This window comes from Scyliorhinus torazame, chromosome 8, assembly GCF_047496885.1.
Source record: "Scyliorhinus torazame isolate Kashiwa2021f chromosome 8, sScyTor2.1, whole genome shotgun sequence".
NCBI lineage: Eukaryota > Metazoa > Chordata > Chondrichthyes > Carcharhiniformes > Scyliorhinidae > Scyliorhinus > Scyliorhinus torazame.
The window spans coordinates 8,838,393-8,858,054 of record NC_092714.1 but is presented as its reverse complement, the minus strand read 5'-3'; positions in this window follow the sequence as shown (position 1 = coordinate 8,858,054).

Below are 19,662 nucleotides of genomic sequence, written 5' to 3'. Positions count from 1 at the left end.
TCCCTGTGCCACGTGCCAGTGAGGCTAGAAATAGGAAGATAGAGCAGACAAACACGTGGCTAAACAGCTGGTGTAGGAGGGAGGGTTTCTGTTATCTGGACCACTGGGAGCTCTTCCGGGGCAGGTGTGACCTGTATAAGATGGACGGGTTGCATCTAAACCGGAGAGGCATAAATATCCTGGCCGCGAGATTTGCTAGTGTCACACGGGAGGGTTTAAACTAGTATGGCAGGGGGGTGGGCACGGGAGCAATAGGTCAGAAGGTGAGAGCGTTGAGGGAGAACTAGGGAATAGGGACAGTGTGGCTCTGAGGCAGAGCAGACGGGGAGAAGTTGCTGAACACAGCGGGTCTGGTGACCTGAAGTGCATATGTTTTAATGCAAGGAGCATTACGGGTAAGGCAGATGAACTTAGAGCTTGGATTACTACAAAGAACAAAGAACAAAGAAATGTACAGCACAGGAACAGGCCCTTCGGCCCTCCAAGCCCGTGCCGACCATACTGCCCGACTAAACTACAATCTTCTACACTTCCTGGGTCCGTATCCTTCTATTCCCATCCTATTCATATATTTGTCAAGATGCCCCTTAAATGTCCCTATCGTCCCTGCCTCCACTACCTCCTCCGGTAGTGAGTTCCAGGCACCCACTACCCTCTGCGTAAAAAACTTGCCTCGTACATCTACTCTAAACTTTGCCCCTCTCACCTTAAACCTATGCCCCCTAGTAATTGACCCCTCTACCCTGGGGAAAAGCCTCTGACTATCCACTCTGTCTATGCCCCTCATAATTTTGTATACCTCTATCAGGTCGCCCCTCAACCTCCTTCGTTCCAGTGAGAACAAACCGAGTTTATTCAATCGCTCCTCATAGCTTATGCCCTCCATACCAGGCAACATTCTGGTAAATCTCTTCTGCACCCTCTCTAAAGCCTCCACATCCTTCTGGTAGTGTGGCGACCAGAATTGAACACTATACTCCAAGTGTGGCCTAACTAAGGTTCTATACAGCTGCAACATGACTTGCCAATTCTTATACTCAATGCCCCGGCCAATGAAGGCAAGCATGCCGTATGCCTTCTTGACTACCTTCTCCACCTGTGTAGCCCCTTTCAGTGATCTGTGGACCTGTACTCCTAGATCTCTTTGACTTTCAATACTCTTGAGGGTTCTACCATTCACTGTATATTCCCTACCTGCATTAGCCCTTCCAAAATGCATTACCTCACATTTGTCCAGGTTAAACTCCATCTGCCATCTCTCCGCCCAAGTCTCCAGACAATCTAAATCCTGCTGTATCCTCAGACAGTCCTCATCGCTATCCGCAATTCCACCAACCTTTGTGTCGTCTGCAAACTTACTAATCAGACCAGTTACATTTTCCTCCAAATCATTTATATATACTACAAAGAGCAAAGGTCCCAGCACTGATCCCTGTGGAACACCACTGGTCACAGCCCTCCAATTAGAAAAGCATCCCTCCATTGCTACCCTCTGCCTTCTATGGCCTAGCCAGTTCTGTATCCACCTTGCCAGTTCACCCCTGATCCCGTGTGACTTCACCTTTTGTACCAGTCTACCATGAGGGACCTTGTCAAAGGCCTTACTGAAGTCCATATAGACAACATCTACTGCCCTACCTGCATCAATCATCTTAGTGACCTCCTCGAAAAACTCTATCAAGTTAGTGAGACACGACCTCCCCTTCACAAAACCGTGCTGCCTCTCACTAATACGTCCATTTGCTTCCAAATGGGAGAAGATCCTGTCTCGAAGAATTCTCTCCAGTAATTTCCCTACCACTGAAGTAAGGCTCACCGGCCTGTAGTTCCCGGGATTATCCCTGCCACCCTTCTTAAACAGAGGAACAACATTGGCTATTCTCCAGTCCTCCGGGACATCCCCTGAAGACAGCGAGGATCCAAAGATTTCTGTCAAGGCCTCAGCAATTTCCTCTCCAGCCTCCTTCAGTATTCTGGGGTAGATCCCATCCGGCCCTGGGGACTTATCTACCTTAATATTTTTTAAGACACCCAACACCTCGTCTTTTTGGATCACAATGTGACCCAGGCTATCTACACCCCCTTCTCCAGACTCAACATCTACCAATTCCTTCTCTTTGGTGAATACTGATGCAAAGTATTCATTTAGTACCTCGCCCATTTCCTCTGGCTCCACACATAGATTCCCTTGCCTATCCTTCAGTGGGCCAACCCTTTCCCTGGCTACCCTCTTACTTTTTATGTAAGTGTAAAAAGCCTTGGGATTTTCCTTAACCCTATTTGCCAATGCCTTTTCATGACCCCTTCTAGCCCTCCTGACTCCTTGCTTAAGTTCCTTCCTACTTGGAACTATGATGTTGTTGCCATTACAGAGACCTGGTTGAGGGAAGGGCAGGATTGGCAGCTAAACGTTCCAGGATTTAGATGTTTCAGGCGGGATAGAGGGGGATGTAAAAGGGGAGGCGGAGTTGCGCTACTTGTTCAGGAGAGTATCACAGCTATACAGCGAGAGGACACCTCAGAGGGCAGTGAGGCTATATGGGTAGAGATCAGGAATAAGAAGGGTGCAGTCACAATGTTGGGGGTATACTACAGGCCTCCCAACAGCCAGCGGGAGATAGAGGAGCAGATAGGTAGACAGATTTTGGAAAAGAGTAAAAACAACAGGGTTGTGGTGATGGGAGACTTCAACTTCCCCAATATTGACTGGGACTCACTTAGTGCCAGGGGCTTAGAAGGGGCAGAGTTTGTAAGGAGCATCCAGGAGGGCTTCTTAAAACAATATGTAAACAGTCCAACTAGGGAAGAGGCGGTACTGGACCTGGTATTGGGGAATGAGCCCGGCCAGGTGGTAGATGTTTCAGTAGGGGAGCATTTCGGTAACAGTGACCACAATTCAGTAAGTTTTAAAGTACTGGTGGACAAGGATAAGAGTGGTCCGAGGATGAATGTGCTAAATTGGGGGAAGGCTAATTATAACAATATTAGGCGGGAACTGAAGAACATAGATTGGGGGCGGATGTTTGAGGGCAAATCAACATCTGACATGTGGGAGGCTTTCATGTGTCAGTTGATAGGAATACAGGACAGGCATGTTCCTGTGAGGAAGAAAGATAAATACGGCAATTTTCGGGAACCTTGGATGACGAATGATATTGTAGGCCTCGTCAAAAAGAAAAAGGAGGCATTTGTCAGGGCTAAAAGGCTGGGAACAGACGAAGCCTGTGTGGCATATAAGGAAAGTAGGAAGGAACTTAAGCAGGGAGTCAGGAGGGCTAGAAGGGGTCATGAAAAGTCATTGGCAAATAGGGTTAAGGAAAATCCCAAGGCTTTTTACATTTACATAAAAAGCAAGAGGGTAGCCAGGGAAAGGGTTGGCCCACTGAAGGATAGGCAAGGGAATCTATGTGTGGAGCCAGAGGAAATGGGCGAGGTACTAAATGAATACTTTGCATCAGTATTCACCAAAGAGAAGGAATTGGTAGATGTTGAGTCTGGAGAAGGGGGTGTAGATAGCCTGGGTCACATTGTGATCCAAAAAGACGAGGTGTTGGGTGTCTTAAAAAATATTAAGGTAGATAAGTCCCCAGGGCCGGATGGGATCTACCCCAGAATACTGAAGGAGGCTGGAGAGGAAATTGCTGAGGCCTTGACAGAAATCTTTGGATCCTCGCTGTCTTCAGGGGATGTCCCGGAGGACTGGAGAATAGCCAATGTTGTTCCTCTGTTTAAGAAGGGTGGCAGGGATAATCCCGGGAACTACAGGCCGGTGAGCCTTACTTCAGTGGTAGGGAAATTACTGGAGAGAATTCTTCGAGACAGGATCTACTCCCATTTGGAAGCAAATGGACGTATTAGTGAGAGGCAGCACGGTTTTGTGAAGGGGAGGTCGTGTCTCACTAACTTGATAGAGTTTTTCGAGGAGGTCACTAGGATGATTGATGCAGGTAGGGCAGTAGATGTTGTCTATATGGACTTCAGTAAGGCCTTTGACAAGGTCCCTCATGGTAGACTGGTACAAAAGGTGAAGTCACACGGGATCAGGGGTGAACTGGCAAGGTGGATACAGAACTGGCTAGGCCATAGAAGGCAGAGGGTAGCAATGGAGGGATGCTTTTCTAATTGGAGGGCTGTGACCAGTGGTGTTCCACAGGGATCAGTGCTGGGACCTTTGCTCTTTGTAGTATATATAAATGATTTGGAGGAAAATGTAACTGGTCTGATTAGTAAGTTTGCAGACGACACAAAGGTTGGTGGAATTGCGGATAGCGATGAGGACTGTCTGAGGATACAGCAGGATTTAGATTGTCTGGAGACTTGGGCGGAGAGATGGCAGATGGAGTTTAACCTGGACAAATGTGAGGTAATGCATTTTGGAAGGGCTAATGCAGGTAGGGAATATACAGTGAATGGTAGAACCCTCAAGAGTATTGAAAGTCAAAGAGATCTAGGAGTACAGGTCCACAGATCACTGAAAGGGGCTACACAGGTGGAGAAGGTAGTCAAGAAGGCATACGGCATGCTTGCCTTCATTGGCCGGGGCATTGAGTGTAAGAATTGGCAAGTCATGTTGCAGCTGTATAGAACCTTAGTTAGGCCACACTTGGAGTATAGTGTTCAATTCTGGTCGCCACACTACCAGAAGGATGTGGAGGCTTTAGAGAGGGTGCAGAAGAGATTTACCAGAATGTTGCCTGGTATGGAGGGCATAAGCTATGAGGAGCGATTGAATAAACTCGGTTTGTTCTCACTGGAACGAAGGAGGTTGAGGGGCGACCTGATAGAGGTATACAAAATTATGAGGGGCATAGACAGAGTGGATAGTCAGAGGCTTTTCCCCAGGGTAGAGGGGTCAATTACTAGGGGGCATAGGTTTAAGGTGAGAGGGGCAAAGTTTAGAGTAGATGTACGAGGCAAGTTTTTTACGCAGAGGGTAGTGGGTGCCTGGAACTCACTACCGGAGGAGGTAGTGGAGGCAGTGACGATAGGGACATTTAAGGGGCATCTTGACAAATATATGAATAGGATGGGAATAGAAGGATACGGACCCAGGAAGTGTAGAAGATTGTAGTTTAGTCGGGCAGTATGGTCGGCACGGGCTTGGAGGGCCGAAGGGCCTGTTCCTGTGCTGTACATTTCTTTGTTCTTTGTTTGTTCTTTGTTCCTTGACTATCTCGCGGAACGTTAAGGGAAAATAGATCAGCAGCAGCAGCAGCCCAGGGGGGGGGGGGGGGGGGGGGGGTGGAGGGAAGGGGGGGGGCAACCTGTTTTGTTCTGGTTGGGATGGAGGGGGGGAGCACTATTTTTTGTTACTTTGTTATATCACTATTTTATTTAAATTATGTTATTTATTAGTGATTGTGTTATCTTTGTTGTTGATTTGTAAGGTGGAAAAATTGTGTTTGAAAACTTTAATAAAATATATATTTTTTTAAACTCACCACGGGCAGTATTCTCCAACTTTAATATAATAATAATAAAAATCGCTTATTGTCACAAGTAGGCTTCAATGAAGTTACTGTGAAAAGCCCCTAGTCGCCACATTCCGGCGCCTGTTCGGGGAGGCCGGTACGGGAATTGAACCGTGCTGCTGGCCTTGTTCTGCATTACAAGCAAGCTTGTTAGCCCACTGTGCTAAACCAGCCCCAGACTTTGGGGCCATGTCCGGATGATCCGTGGCGTTTTACATGGGAAAAATTGGTGAGGCCCCAGCAACGATCTTCCAACCGGGGAGGGGCTAGGAGCCACACCACGTAAAACGAATGGCCTTCCCAACATAAATGGCTGGAGACTTGCCGACTCCGTGGCCGCGCATGCGGACGTTGGCGACCTGCAGTGGTCGCGCCGTACAACATGGCGCCGGCTGTGTGCGATCCCGACCTGACAGATAGTGCACCCCTCGACACCCCCAGGTCACCCCCCCCACCACAAATCCCCCCAGTCCTCGCTTAACACCCCCCGGCCAGCGGAACGTCCCCTGCCTGACTGTGGTGGCGCTGGACCCAGTCCACAGCCGCCATGCCAGTTTCCCGACCTCTGAGAGCACACATGCCCTGCGCAGTCAGGAGCACAGACCATCGGGGGTGGAGGATCAGCGGAGGGCCTTGTGGTAACATCCTGAGGCCGTCCCAATGGTGGTGTGCCGCGTACTCCTCGATGGTGCCGTTCTGGAGAGGACGGATCATCCGGAAAATGGTGCCGCCACCGATTCGGTCGTAAAAAAGGATTCTTCGTCCAATTGCGGAGGACCCCGCCCACGATCTCGCACAGCAGTGAACAGGCAGCTTTACTCTGTATCTCGCACCATCTCGCACAGGAGTGAACAGGCAGCTTTACTCTGTATCTCGCACAGTCTCGCACAGGAGTGAACAGGCAGCTTTACTCTGTATCTCGCACAGTCTCGCACAGCAGTGAACAGGCAGCTTTACTCTATATCTCGCACGATCTCGCCCAGCAGTGAACAAGCAGCTTTACTCTATATCTCGCACCATCTCGCACAGCAGTGAACAGGCAGCTTTACTCTGTATCTCGCACCATCTCGCACAGCAGTGAACAGGCAGCTTTACTCTATATCTCGCACCATCTCACACAGCAGTGAACAGGCAGCTTTAGTCTGTATCTCGCACCATCTCGCACAGCAGTGAACAGGCAGCTTTACTCTATATCTCGCACGATCTCGCCCAGCAGTGAACAAGCAGCTTTACTCTGTATCTCGCACAATTTCGCACAGCAGTGAACAGGCAGCTTTACTCTGTATCTCGCACCATCTCGCACAGGAGTGAACAGGCAGCTTTACTCTGTATCTCGCACAGTCTCGCACAGGAGTGAACAGGCAGCTTTACTCTGTATCTCGCACCATCTCGCACAGCAGTGAACAGGCAGCTTTACTCTGTATCTCGCACCATCTCGCACAGCAGTGAACAGGCAGCTTTACTCTATATCTCGCACCATCTCACACAGCAGTGAACAGGCAGCTTTACTCTGTATCTCGCACCATCTCGCACAGCAGTGAACAGGCAGCTTTACTCTATATCTCGCACGATCTCGCCCAGCAGTGAACAAGCAGCTTTACTCTGTATCTCGCACAATTTCGCACAGCAGTGAACAGGCAGCTTTACTCTGTATCTCGCACCATCTCGCACAGGAGTGAACAGGCAGCTTTACTCTGTATCTCGCACAGTCTCGCACAGGAGTGAACAGGCAGCTTTACTCTGTATCTCGCACCATCTCGCACAGCAGTGAACAGGCAGCTTTACTCTGTATCTCGCACCATCTCGCACAGGAGTGAACAGGCAGCTTTACTCTGTATCTCGCACAGTCGCGCACAGCAGTGAACAGGGAGCTTTACTCTGTATCTCGCACAATTTCGCACAGCAGTGAACAGGCAGCTTTACTCTGTATATCGCACCATCTCGCACAGGAGTGAACAGGCAGCTTTACTCTGTATCTCGCACAGTCTCGCACAGGAGTGAACAGGCAACTTTACTCTGTATCTCGCACCATCTCGCACAGCAGTGAACAGGCTGCTTTACTCTGTATCTCGCACAGTCTCGCACAGCAGTGAACAGGCAGCTTTACTCTGTATCTCGCTCAATTTCGCACAGCAGTGAACAGGCAGCTTTAGTCTGTATCTCGCACAGTCGCGCACAGCAGTGAACAGGCAGCTTTACTCTGTATCTCGCACCATCTCGCACAGCAGTGAACAGGCAGCTTTACTCTGTATCTCGCACAGTCGCGCACAGCAGTGAACAGGCAGCTTTACTCTGTATCTCGCACAATTTCGCACAGCAGTGAACAGGCAGCTTTAGTCTGTATCTCGCACAGTCGTGCACAGCAGTGAACAGGCAGCTTTACTCTGTATCTCGCACCATCTCACACAGCAGTGAACAGGCAGCTTTACTCTGTATCTCGCACAGTCGCGCACAGCAGTGAACAGGCAGCTTTACTCTGTATCTCGCACAATCTCGCAGAGCAGTGAACAGGCAGCTTTACTCTGTATCTCACACAGTCGCGCACAGCAGTGAACAGGCAGCTTTTCTCTGTATCTCGCACCATCTTGCAGAGCAGTGAACAGGCAGCTTTACTCTGTATCTCGCACAGACGCGCACAGCAGTGAACAGGCAGCTTTACTCTGTATCTCGCACAGTCGCGCACAGCAGTGAACAGGCAGCTTTACTCTGTATCTCGCACCATCTCGCACAGCAGTGAACAGGCAGCATTACTCTGTATCTCGCACAGTCGCGCACAGCAGTGAACCGGCAGCTTTACTCTGTATCTCGCACCATCTCGCACAGCAGTGAACAGGCAGCTTTATTGTATCTCGCACCATCTCGCAGAGCAGTGAACAGGCAGCTTTACTCTGTATCTCGCACAGTCGCGCACAGCAGTGAACAGGCAGCTTTACTCTGTATCTCGCACCATCTTGAAGAGCAGTGAACAGGCAGCTTTAGTCTGTATCTCGCACAGTCGCGCACAGCAGTGAACAGGCAGCTTTACTCTGTATCTCGCACAGTCGCGCACAGAAGTGAACAGGCAGCTTTACTCTGTATCTCGCACCATCTCGCAGAGCAGTGAACAGGCAGCTTTACTCTGTATCTCGCACAGTCGCGCACTGCAGTGAACAGGCAGCTTTACTCTGTATCTCGCACAGTCACGCACAGAAGTGAACAGGCAGCTTTACTCTGTATCTCACACCATCTCGCAGAGCAGTGAACAGGCAGCTTTACTCTGTATCTCGCACAGTCGCGCACAGCAGTGAACAGGCAGCTTTACTCTGTACCTCGAACTATCTCGCACAGCAGTGAACAGGCAGCTTTAGTCTGTATCTCGCACAGTCGCGCACAGCAGTGAACAGGCAGCTTTACTCTGTATCTCGCACAGTCGCGCACAGAAGTGAACAGGCAGCTTTACTCTGTATCTCGCACAATCTTGCACAGCAGTGAACAGGCAGCTTTACTCTGTATCTCGCACAATTTCGCACAGCAGTGAACAGGCAGCTTTAGTCTGTATCTCGCACAGTCGCGCACAGCAGTGAACAGGCAGCTTTACTCTGTATCTCGCACCATCTCGCACAGCAGTGAACAGGCAGCTTTACTCTGTATCTCGCACAGACGCGCACAGCAGTGAACAGGCAGCTTTACTCTGTATCTCGCACAGTCGCGCACAGCAGTGAACAGGCAGCTTTACTCTGTATCTCGCACCATCTCGCACAGCAGTGAACAGGCAGCATTACTCTGTATCTCGCACAGTCGCGCACAGCAGTGAACAGGCAGCTTTACTCTGTATCTCGCAACATCTCGCACAGCAGTGAACAGGCAGCTTTACTCTGTATCTCGCACCATCTCGCAGAGCAGTGAACAGGGAGCTTTACTCTGTATCTCGCACAGTCGCGCACAGCAGTGAACAGGCAGCTTTAATCTGTATCCCGCACCATCTCGCAGAGCAGTGAACAGGCAGCTTTAGTCTGTATCTCGCACAGTCTCGAACAGCAGTGAACAGGCAGCTTTACTCTGTATCTCGCACAGTCGCGCACAGCAGTGAACAGGCAGCTTTACACTGTATGTCGCACAGTCACGCACAGAAGTGAACAGGCAGCTTTACTCTGTATCTCACACCATCTCGCAGAGCAGTGAACAGGCAGCTTTACTCTGTATCTCGCACAGTCGCGCACAGCAGTGAACAGGCAGCTTTACTCTGTATCTCGCACAGTCGCGCACAGAAGTGAACAGGCAGCTTTACTCTGTATCTCACACCATCTCGCAGAGCAGTGAACAGGCAGCTTTACTCTGTATCTCGCACAGTCGTGCACAGCATTGAGCAGGCAGCTTTACTCTGTATCTCGCACTATCTCGCAGAGCAGTGAACAGGCAGCTTTAGTCTGTATCTCGCACAGTCGCGCACAGCAGTGAACAGGCAGCTTTACTCTGTATCTCGCACAGTCGCGCACAGAAGTGAACAGGCAGCTTTACTCTGTATCTCGCACAATTTCGCACAGCAGTGAACAGGCAGCTTTAGTCTGTATCTCGCACAGTCGCGCACAGCAGTGAACAGGCAGCTTTACTCTGTATCTCGCACCATCTCGCACAGCAGTGAACAGGCAGCTTTACTCTGTATCTCGCACAGTCGCGCACAGCAGTGAACAGGCAGCTTTACTCTGTATCTCGCACCATCTCGCACAGGAGTGAACAGGCAGCTTTACTCTGTATCTCGCACAGTCTCGCACAGGAGTGAACAGGCAGCTTTACTCTGTATCTCGCACCATCTCGCACAGCAGTGAACAGGCAGCTTTACTCTGTATCTCGCACCATCTCGCACAGGAGTGAACAGGCAGCTTTACTCTGTATCTCGCACAGTCGCGCACAGCAGTGAACAGGGAGCTTTACTCTGTATCTCGCACAATTTCGCACAGCAGTGAACAGGCAGCTTTACTCTGCATATCGCACCATCTCGCACAGGAGTGAACAGGCAGCTTTACTCTGTATCTCGCACAGTCTCGCACAGGAGTGAACAGGCAACTTTACTCTGTATCTCGCACCATCTCGCACAGCAGTGAACAGGCTGCTTTACTCTGTATCTCGCACAGTCTCGCACAGCAGTGAACAGGCAGCTTTACTCTGTATCTCGCACAATTTCGCACAGCAGTGAACAGGCAGCTGTAGTCTGTATCTCGTACAGTCGCGCACAGCAGTGAACAGGCAGCTTTACTCTGTATCTCGCACCATCTCGCACAGCAGTGAACAGGCAGCTTTACTCTGTATCTCGCACAGTCGCGCACAGCAGTGAACAGGCAGCTTTACTCTGTATCTCGCACAATTTCGCACAGCAGTGAACAGGCAGCTTTAGTCTGTATCTCGCACAGTCGTGCACAGCAGTGAACAGGCAGCTTTACTCTGTATCTCGCACCATCTCACACAGCAGTGAACAGGCAGCTTTACTCTGTATCTCGCACAGTCGCGCACAGCAGTGAACAGGCAGCTTTACTCTGTATCTCGCACAATCTCGCAGAGCAGTGAACAGGCAGCTTTACTCTGTATCTCACACAGTCGCGCACAGCAGTGAACAGGCAGCTTTTCTCTGTATCTCGCACCATCTTGCAGAGCAGTGAACAGGCAGCTTTACTCTGTATCTCGCACAGACGCGCACAGCAGTGAACAGGCAGCTTTACTCTGTATCTCGCACAGTCGCGCACAGCAGTGAACAGGCAGCTTTACTCTGTATCTCGCACCATCTCGCACAGCAGTGAACAGGCAGCATTACTCTGTATCTCGCACAGTCGCGCACAGCAGTGAACCGGCAGCTTTACTCTGTATCTCGCACCATCTCGCACAGCAGTGAACAGGCAGCTTTATTGTATCTCGCACCATCTCGCAGAGCAGTGAACAGGCAGCTTTACTCTGTATCTCGCACAGTCGCGCACAGCAGTGAACAGGCAGCTTTACTCTGTATCTCGCACCATCTTGAAGAGCAGTGAACAGGCAGCTTTAGTCTGTATCTCGCACAGTCTCGAACAGCAGTGAACAGGCAGCTTTACTCTGTATCTCGCACAGTCGCGCACAGCAGTGAACAGGCAGCTTTACTCTGTATCTCGCACAGTCGCGCACAGAAGTGAACAGGCAGCTTTACTCTGTATCTCGCACCATCTCGCAGAGCAGTGAACAGGCAGCTTTACTCTGTATCTCGCACAGTCGCGCACTGCAGTGAACAGGCAGCTTTACTCTGTATCTCGCACAGTCACGCACAGAAGTGAACAGGCAGCTTTACTCTGTATCTCACACCATCTCGCAGAGCAGTGAACAGGCAGCTTTACTCTGTATCTCGCACAGTCGCGCACAGCAGTGAACAGGCAGCTTTACTCTGTACCTCGAACTATCTCGCACAGCAGTGAACAGGCAGCTTTAGTCTGTATCTCGCACAGTCGCGCACAGCAGTGAACAGGCAGCTTTACTCTGTATCTCGCACAGTCGCGCACAGAAGTGAACAGGCAGCTTTACTCTGTATCTCGCACAATCTTGCACAGCAGTGAACAGGCAGCTTTACTCTGTATCTCGCACAATTTCGCACAGCAGTGAACAGGCAGCTTTAGTCTGTATCTCGCACAGTCGCGCACAGCAGTGAACAGGCAGCTTTACTCTGTATCTCGCACCATCTCGCACAGCAGTGAACAGGCAGCTTTACTCTGTATCTCGCACAGACGCGCACAGCAGTGAACAGGCAGCTTTACTCTGTATCTCGCACAGTCGCGCACAGCAGTGAACAGGCAGCTTTACTCTGTATCTCGCACCATCTCGCACAGCAGTGAACAGGCAGCATTACTCTGTATCTCGCACTGTCGCGCACAGCAGTGAACAGGCAGCTTTACTCTGTATCTCGCAACATCTCGCACAGCAGTGAACAGGCAGCTTTACTCTGTATCTCGCACCATCTCGCAGAGCAGTGAACAGGGAGCTTTACTCTGTATCTCGCACAGTCGCGCACAGCAGTGAACAGGCAGCTTTAATCTGTATCCCGCACCATCTCGCAGAGCAGTGAACAGGCAGCTTTAGTCTGTATCTCGCACAGTCTCGAACAGCAGTGAACAGGCAGCTTTACTCTGTATCTCGCACATTCTCGCACAGCAGTGAACAGGCAACTTTACACTGTATGTCGTACAGTCACGCACAGAAGTGAACAGGCAGCTTTACTCTGTATCTCACACCATCTCGCAGAGCAGTGAACAGGCAGCTTTACTCTGTATCTCGCACAGTCGCGCACAGCAGTGAACAGGCAGCTTTACTATGTATCTCGCACTATCTCGCAGAGCAGTGAACAGGCAGCTTTAGTCTGTATCTCGCACAGTCGCGCACAGCAGTGAACAGGCAGCTTTACTCTGTATCTCGCACAGTCGCGCACAGAAGTGAACAGGCAGCTTTACTCTGTATCTCGCACAATTTCGCACAGCAGTGAACAGGCAGCTTTAGTCTGTATCTCGCACAGTCGCGCACAGCAGTGAACAGGCAGCTTTACTCTGTATCTCGCACCATCTCGCACAGCAGTGAACAGGCAGCTTTACTCTGTATCTCGCACAGTCGCGCACAGCAGTGAACAGGCAGCTTTACTCTGTATCTCGCACCATCTCGCACAGGAGTGAACAGGCAGCTTTACTCTGTATCTCGCACAGTCTCGCACAGGAGTGAACAGGCAGCTTTACTCTGTATCTCGCACCATCTCGCACAGCAGTGAACAGGCAGCTTTACTCTGTATCTCGCACCATCTCGCACAGGAGTGAACAGGCAGCTTTACTCTGTATCTCGCACAGTCGCGCACAGCAGTGAACAGGGAGCTTTACTCTGTATCTCGCACAATTTCGCACAGCAGTGAACAGGCAGCTTTACTCTGCATATCGCACCATCTCGCACAGGAGTGAACAGGCAGCTTTACTCTGTATCTCGCACAGTCTCGCACAGGAGTGAACAGGCAACTTTACTCTGTATCTCGCACCATCTCGCACAGCAGTGAACAGGCTGCTTTACTCTGTATCTCGCACAGTCTCGCACAGCAGTGAACAGGCAGCTTTACTCTGTACCTCGCACAATTTCGCACAGCAGTGAACAGGCAGCTTTAGTCTGTATCTCGCACAGTCGCGCACAGCAGTGAACAGGCAGCTTTACTCTGTATCTCGCACCATCTCGCACAGCAGTGAACAGGCAGCTTTACTCTGTATCTCGCACAGTCGCGCACAGCAGTGAACAGGCAGCTTTACTCTGTATCTCGCACAATTTCGCACAGCAGTGAACAGGCAGCTTTAGTCTGTATCTCGCACAGTCGTGCACAGCAGTGAACAGGCAGCTTTACTCTGTACCTCGCACCATCTCACACAGCAGTGAACAGGCAGCTTTACTCTGTATCTCGCACAGTCGCGCACAGCAGTGAACAGGCAGCTTTACTCTGTATCTCGCACAATCTCGCAGAGCAGTGAACAGGCAGCTTTACTCTGTATCTCACACAGTCGCGCACAGCAGTGAACAGGCAGCTTTTCTCTGTATCTCGCACCATCTTGCAGAGCAGTGAACAGGCAGCTTTACTCTGTATCTCGCACAGACGCGCACAGCAGTGAACAGGCAGCTTTACTCTGTATCTCGCACAGTCGCGCACAGCAGTGAACAGGCAGCTTTACTCTGTATCTCGCACCATCTCGCACAGCAGTGAACAGGCAGCATTACTCTGTATCTCGCACAGTCGCGCACAGCAGTGAACCGGCAGCTTTACTCTGTATCTCGCACCATCTCGCACAGCAGTGAACAGGCAGCTTTATTGTATCTCGCACCATCTCGCAGAGCAGTGAACAGGCAGCTTTACTCTGTATCTCGCACAGTCGCGCACAGCAGTGAACAGGCAGCTTTACTCTGTATCTCGCACCATCTTGAAGAGCAGTGAACAGGCAGCTTTAGTCTGTATCTCGCACAGTCTCGAACAGCAGTGAACAGGCAGCTTTACTCTGTATCTCGCACAGTCGCGCACAGCAGTGAACAGGCAGCTTTACTCTGTATCTCGCACAGTCGCGCACAGAAGTGAACAGGCAGCTTTACTCTGTATCTCGCACCATCTCGCAGAGCAGTGAACAGGCAGCTTTACTCTGTATCTCGCACAGTCGCGCACTGCAGTGAACAGGCAGCTTTACTCTGTATCTCGCACAGTCACGCACAGAAGTGAACAGGCAGCTTTACTCTGTATCTCACACCATCTCGCAGAGCAGTGAACAGGCAGCTTTACTCTGTATCTCGCACAGTCGCGCACAGCAGTGAACAGGCAGCTTTACTCTGTACCTCGAACTATCTCGCACAGCAGTGAACAGGCAGCTTTAGTCTGTATCTCGCACAGTCGCGCACAGCAGTGAACAGGCAGCTTTACTCTGTATCTCGCACAGTCGCGCACAGAAGTGAACAGGCAGCTTTACTCTGTATCTCGCACAATCTTGCACAGCAGTGAACAGGCAGCTTTACTCTGTATCTCGCACAATTTCGCACAGCAGTGAACAGGCAGCTTTAGTCTGTATCTCGCACAGTCGCGCACAGCAGTGAACAGGCAGCTTTACTCTGTACCTCGCACCATCTCGCACAGCAGTGAACAGGCAGCTTTACTCTGTATCTCGCACAGACGCGCACAGCAGTGAACAGGCAGCTTTACTCTGTATCTCGCACAGTCGCGCACAGCAGTGAACAGGCAGCTTTACTCTGTATCTCGCACCATCTCGCACAGCAGTGAACAGGCAGCATTACTCTGTATCTCGCACAGTCGCGCACAGCAGTGAACAGGCAGCTTTACTCTGTATCTCGCAACATCTCGCACAGCAGTGAACAGGCAGCTTTACTCTGTATCTCGCACCATCTCGCAGAGCAGTGAACAGGGAGCTTTACTCTGTATCTCGCACAGTCGCGCACAGCAGTGAACAGGCAGCTTTAATCTGTATCCCGCACCATCTCGCAGAGCAGTGAACAGGCAGCTTTAGTCTGTATCTCGCACAGTCTCGAACAGCAGTGAACAGGCAGCTTTACTCTGTATCTCGCACAGTCGCGCACAGCAGTGAACAGGCAGCTTTACACTGTATGTCGCACAGTCACGCACAGAAGTGAACAGGCAGCTTTACTCTGTATCTCACACCATCTCGCAGAGCAGTGAACAGGCAGCTTTACTCTGTATCTCGCACAGTCGCGCACAGCAGTGAACAGGCAGCTTTACTATGTATCTCGCACAGTCGCGCACAGAAGTGAACAGGCAGCTTTACTCTGTATCTCACACCATCTCGCAGAGCAGTGAACAGGCAGCTTTACTCTGTATCTCGCACAGTCGTGCACAGCATTGAACAGGCAGCTTTACTCTGTATCTCGCACTATCTCGCAGAGCAGTGAACCGGCAGCTTTAGTCTGTATCTCGCACAGTCGCGCACAGCAGTGAACAGGCAGCTTTACTCTGTATCTCGCACAGTCGCGCACAGAAGTGAACAGGCAGCTTTACTCTGTATCTCGCACAATTTCGCACAGCAGTGAACAGGCAGCTTTAGTCTGTATCTCGCACAGTCGCGCACAGCAGTGAACAGGCAGCTTTACTCTGTATCTCGCACCATCTCGCACAGCAGTGAACAGGCAGCTTTACTCTGTATCTCGCACAGTCGCGCACAGCAGTGAACAGGCAGCTTTACTCTGTATCTCGCACAATTTCGCACAGCAGTGAACAGGCAGCTTTAGTCTGTATCTCACACAGTCGCGCACAGCAGTGAACAGGCAGCTTTACTCTGTATCTCGCACCATCTCGCACAGCAGTGAACAGGCAGCTTTACTCTGTATCTCGCACAGTCGCGCACAGCAGTGAACAGGCAGCTTTACTCTGTATCTCGCACAATCTCGCAGAGCAGTGAACAGGCAGCTTTACTCAGTATCTCGCACAATCGCGCACAGCAGTGAACAGGCAGCTTTACTCTGTATCTCACACCATCTTGCAGAGCAGTGAACAGGCAGCTTTACTCTGTATCTCGCACAGTCGGGCACAGCAGTGAACAGGCAGCTTTACTCTGTATCTCGCACAGTCGCACACAGCAGTGAACAGGAGCTTTACTCTGTATCTCGCACCATCTCACACAGCAGTGAACAGACAGCATTACTCTGTATCTCGCACAGTCGCGCACAGCAGTGAACAGGCAGCTTTACTCTGTATCTCGCACCATCTCGCACAGCAGTGAACACGCAGCTTTACTCTGTATCTCGCACTATCTCGCACAGCAGTGAACAGACAGCTTTACTCTGTATCTCGCACAGTCGCGCACAGCAGTGAACCGGCAGCTTTACTCTGTATCTCGCACCATCTCGCACAGCAGTGAACAGGCAGCTTTACTCTGTATCTCGCACAGTCGCGCACAGCAGTGAACAGGCAGCTTTACTCTGTATCTCGCACAATTTCGCACAGCAGTGAACAGGCAGCTTTAGTCTGTATCTCGCACAGTCGTGCACAGCAGTGAACAGGCAGCTTTACTCTGTATCTCGCACCATCTCACACAGCAGTGAACAGGCAGCTTTACTCTGTATCTCGCACAGTCGCGCACAGCAGTGAACAGGCAGCTTTACTCTGTATCTCGCACAATCTCGCAGAGCAGTGAACAGGCAGCTTTACTCTGTATCTCACACAGTCGCGCACAGCAGTGAACAGGCAGCTTTTCTCTGTATCTCGCACCATCTTGCAGAGCAGTGAACAGGCAGCTTTACTCTGTATCTCGCACAGACGCGCACAGCAGTGAACAGGCAGCTTTACTCTGTATCTCGCACAGTCGCGCACAGCAGTGAACAGGCAGCTTTACTCTGTATCTCGCACCATCTCGCACAGCAGTGAACAGGCAGCATTACTCTGTATCTCGCACAGTCGCGCACAGCAGTGAACCGGCAGCTTTACTCTGTATCTCGCACCATCTCGCACAGCAGTGAACAGGCAGCTTTATTCTATCTCGCACCATCTCGCAGAGCAGTGAACAGGCAGCTTTACTCTGTATCTCGCACAGTCGCGCACAGCAGTGAACAGGCAGCTTTACTCTGTATCTCGCACCATCTTGAAGAGCAGTGAACAGGCAGCTTTAGTCTGTATCTCGCACAGTCTCGAACAGCAGTGAACAGGCAGCTTTACTCTGTATCTCGCACAGTCGCGCACAGCAGTGAACAGGCAGCTTTACTCTGTATCTCGCACAGTCGCGCACAGAAGTGAACAGGCAGCTTTACTCTGTATCTCGCACCATCTCGCAGAGCAGTGAACAGGCAGCTTTACTCTGTATCTCGCACAGTCGCGCACTGCAGTGAACAGGCAGCTTTACTCTGTATCTCGCACAGTCACGCACAGAAGTGAACAGGCAGCTTTACTCTGTATCTCACACCATCTCGCAGAGCAGTGAACAGGCAGCTTTACTCTGTATCTCGCACAGTCGCGCACAGCAGTGAACAGGCAGCTTTACTCTGTACCTCGAACTATCTCGCACAGCAGTGAACAGGCAGCTTTAGTCTGTATCTCGCACAGTCGCGCACAGCAGTGAACAGGCAGCTTTACTCTGTATCTCGCACAGTCGCGCACAGAAGTGAACAGGCAGCTTTACTCTGTATCTCGCACAATCTTGCACAGCAGTGAACAGGCAGCTTTACTCTGTATCTCGCACAATTTCGCATAGCAGTGAACAGGCAGCTTTAGTCTGTATCTCGCACAGTCGCGCACAGCAGTGAACAGGCAGCTTTACTCTGTATCTCGCACCATCTCGCACAGCAGTGAACAGGCAGCTTTACTCTGTATCTCGCACAGACGCGCACAGCAGTGAACAGGCAGCTTTACTCTGTATCTCGCACAGTCGCGCACAGCAGTGAACAGGCAGCTTTACTCTGTATCTCGCGCCATCTCGCACAGCAGTGAACAGGCAGCATTACTCTGTATCTCGCACAGTCGCGCACAGCAGTGAACAGGCAGCTTTACTCTGTATCTCGCAACATCTCGCACAGCAGTGAACAGGCAGCTTTACTCTGTATCTCGCACCATCTCGCAGAGCAGTGAACAGGGAGCTTTACTCTGTATCTCGCACAGTCGCGCACAGCAGTGAACAGGCAGCTTTAATCTGTATCCCGCACCATCTCGCAGAGCAGTGAACAGGCAGCTTTAGTCTGTATCTCGCACAGTCTCGAACAGCAGTGAACAGGCAGCTTTACTCTGTATCTCGCACAGTCGCGCACAGCAGTGAACAGGCAGCTTTACACTGTATGTCGCACAGTCACGCACAGAAGTGAACAGGCAGCTTTACTCTGTATCTCACACCATCTCGCAGAGCAGTGAACAGGCAGCTTTACTCTGTATCTCGCACAGTCGCGCACAGCAGTGAACAGGCAGCTTTACTATGTATCTCGCACAGTCGCGCACAGAAGTGAACAGGCAGCTTTACTCTGTATCTCACACCATCTCGCAGAGCAGTGAACAGGCAGCTTTACTCTGTATCTCGCACAGTCGTGCACAGCATTGAACAGGCAGCTTTACTCTGTATCTCGCACTATCTCGCAGAGCAGTGAACAGGCAGCTTTAGTCTGTATCTCGCACAGTCGCGCACAGCAGTGAACAGGCAGCTTTACTCTGTATCTCGCACAGTCGCGCACAGAAGTGAACAGGCAGCTTTACTCTGTATCTCGCACAATTTCGCACAGCAGTGAACAGGCAGCTTTAGTCTGTATCTCGCACAGTCGCGCACAGCAGTGAACAGGCAGCTTTACTCTGTATCTCGCACCATCTCGCACAGCAGTGAACAGGCAGCTTTACTCTGTATCTCGCACAGTCGCGCACAGCAGTGAACAGGCAGCTTTACTCTGTATCTCGCACAATTTCGCACAGCAGTGAACAGGCAGCTTTAGTCTGTATCTCACACAGTCGCGCACAGCAGTGAACAGGCAGCTTTACTCTGTATCTCGCACCATCTCGCACAGCAGTGAACAGGCAGCTTTACTCTGTATCTCGCACAGTCGCGCACAGCAGTGAACAGGCAGCTTTACTCTGTATCTCGCACAATCTCGCAGAGCAGTGAACAGGCAGCTTTACTCAGTATCTCGCACAATCGCGCACAGCAGTGAACAGGCAGCTTTACTCTGTATCTCACACCATCTTGCAGAGCAGTGAACAGGCAGC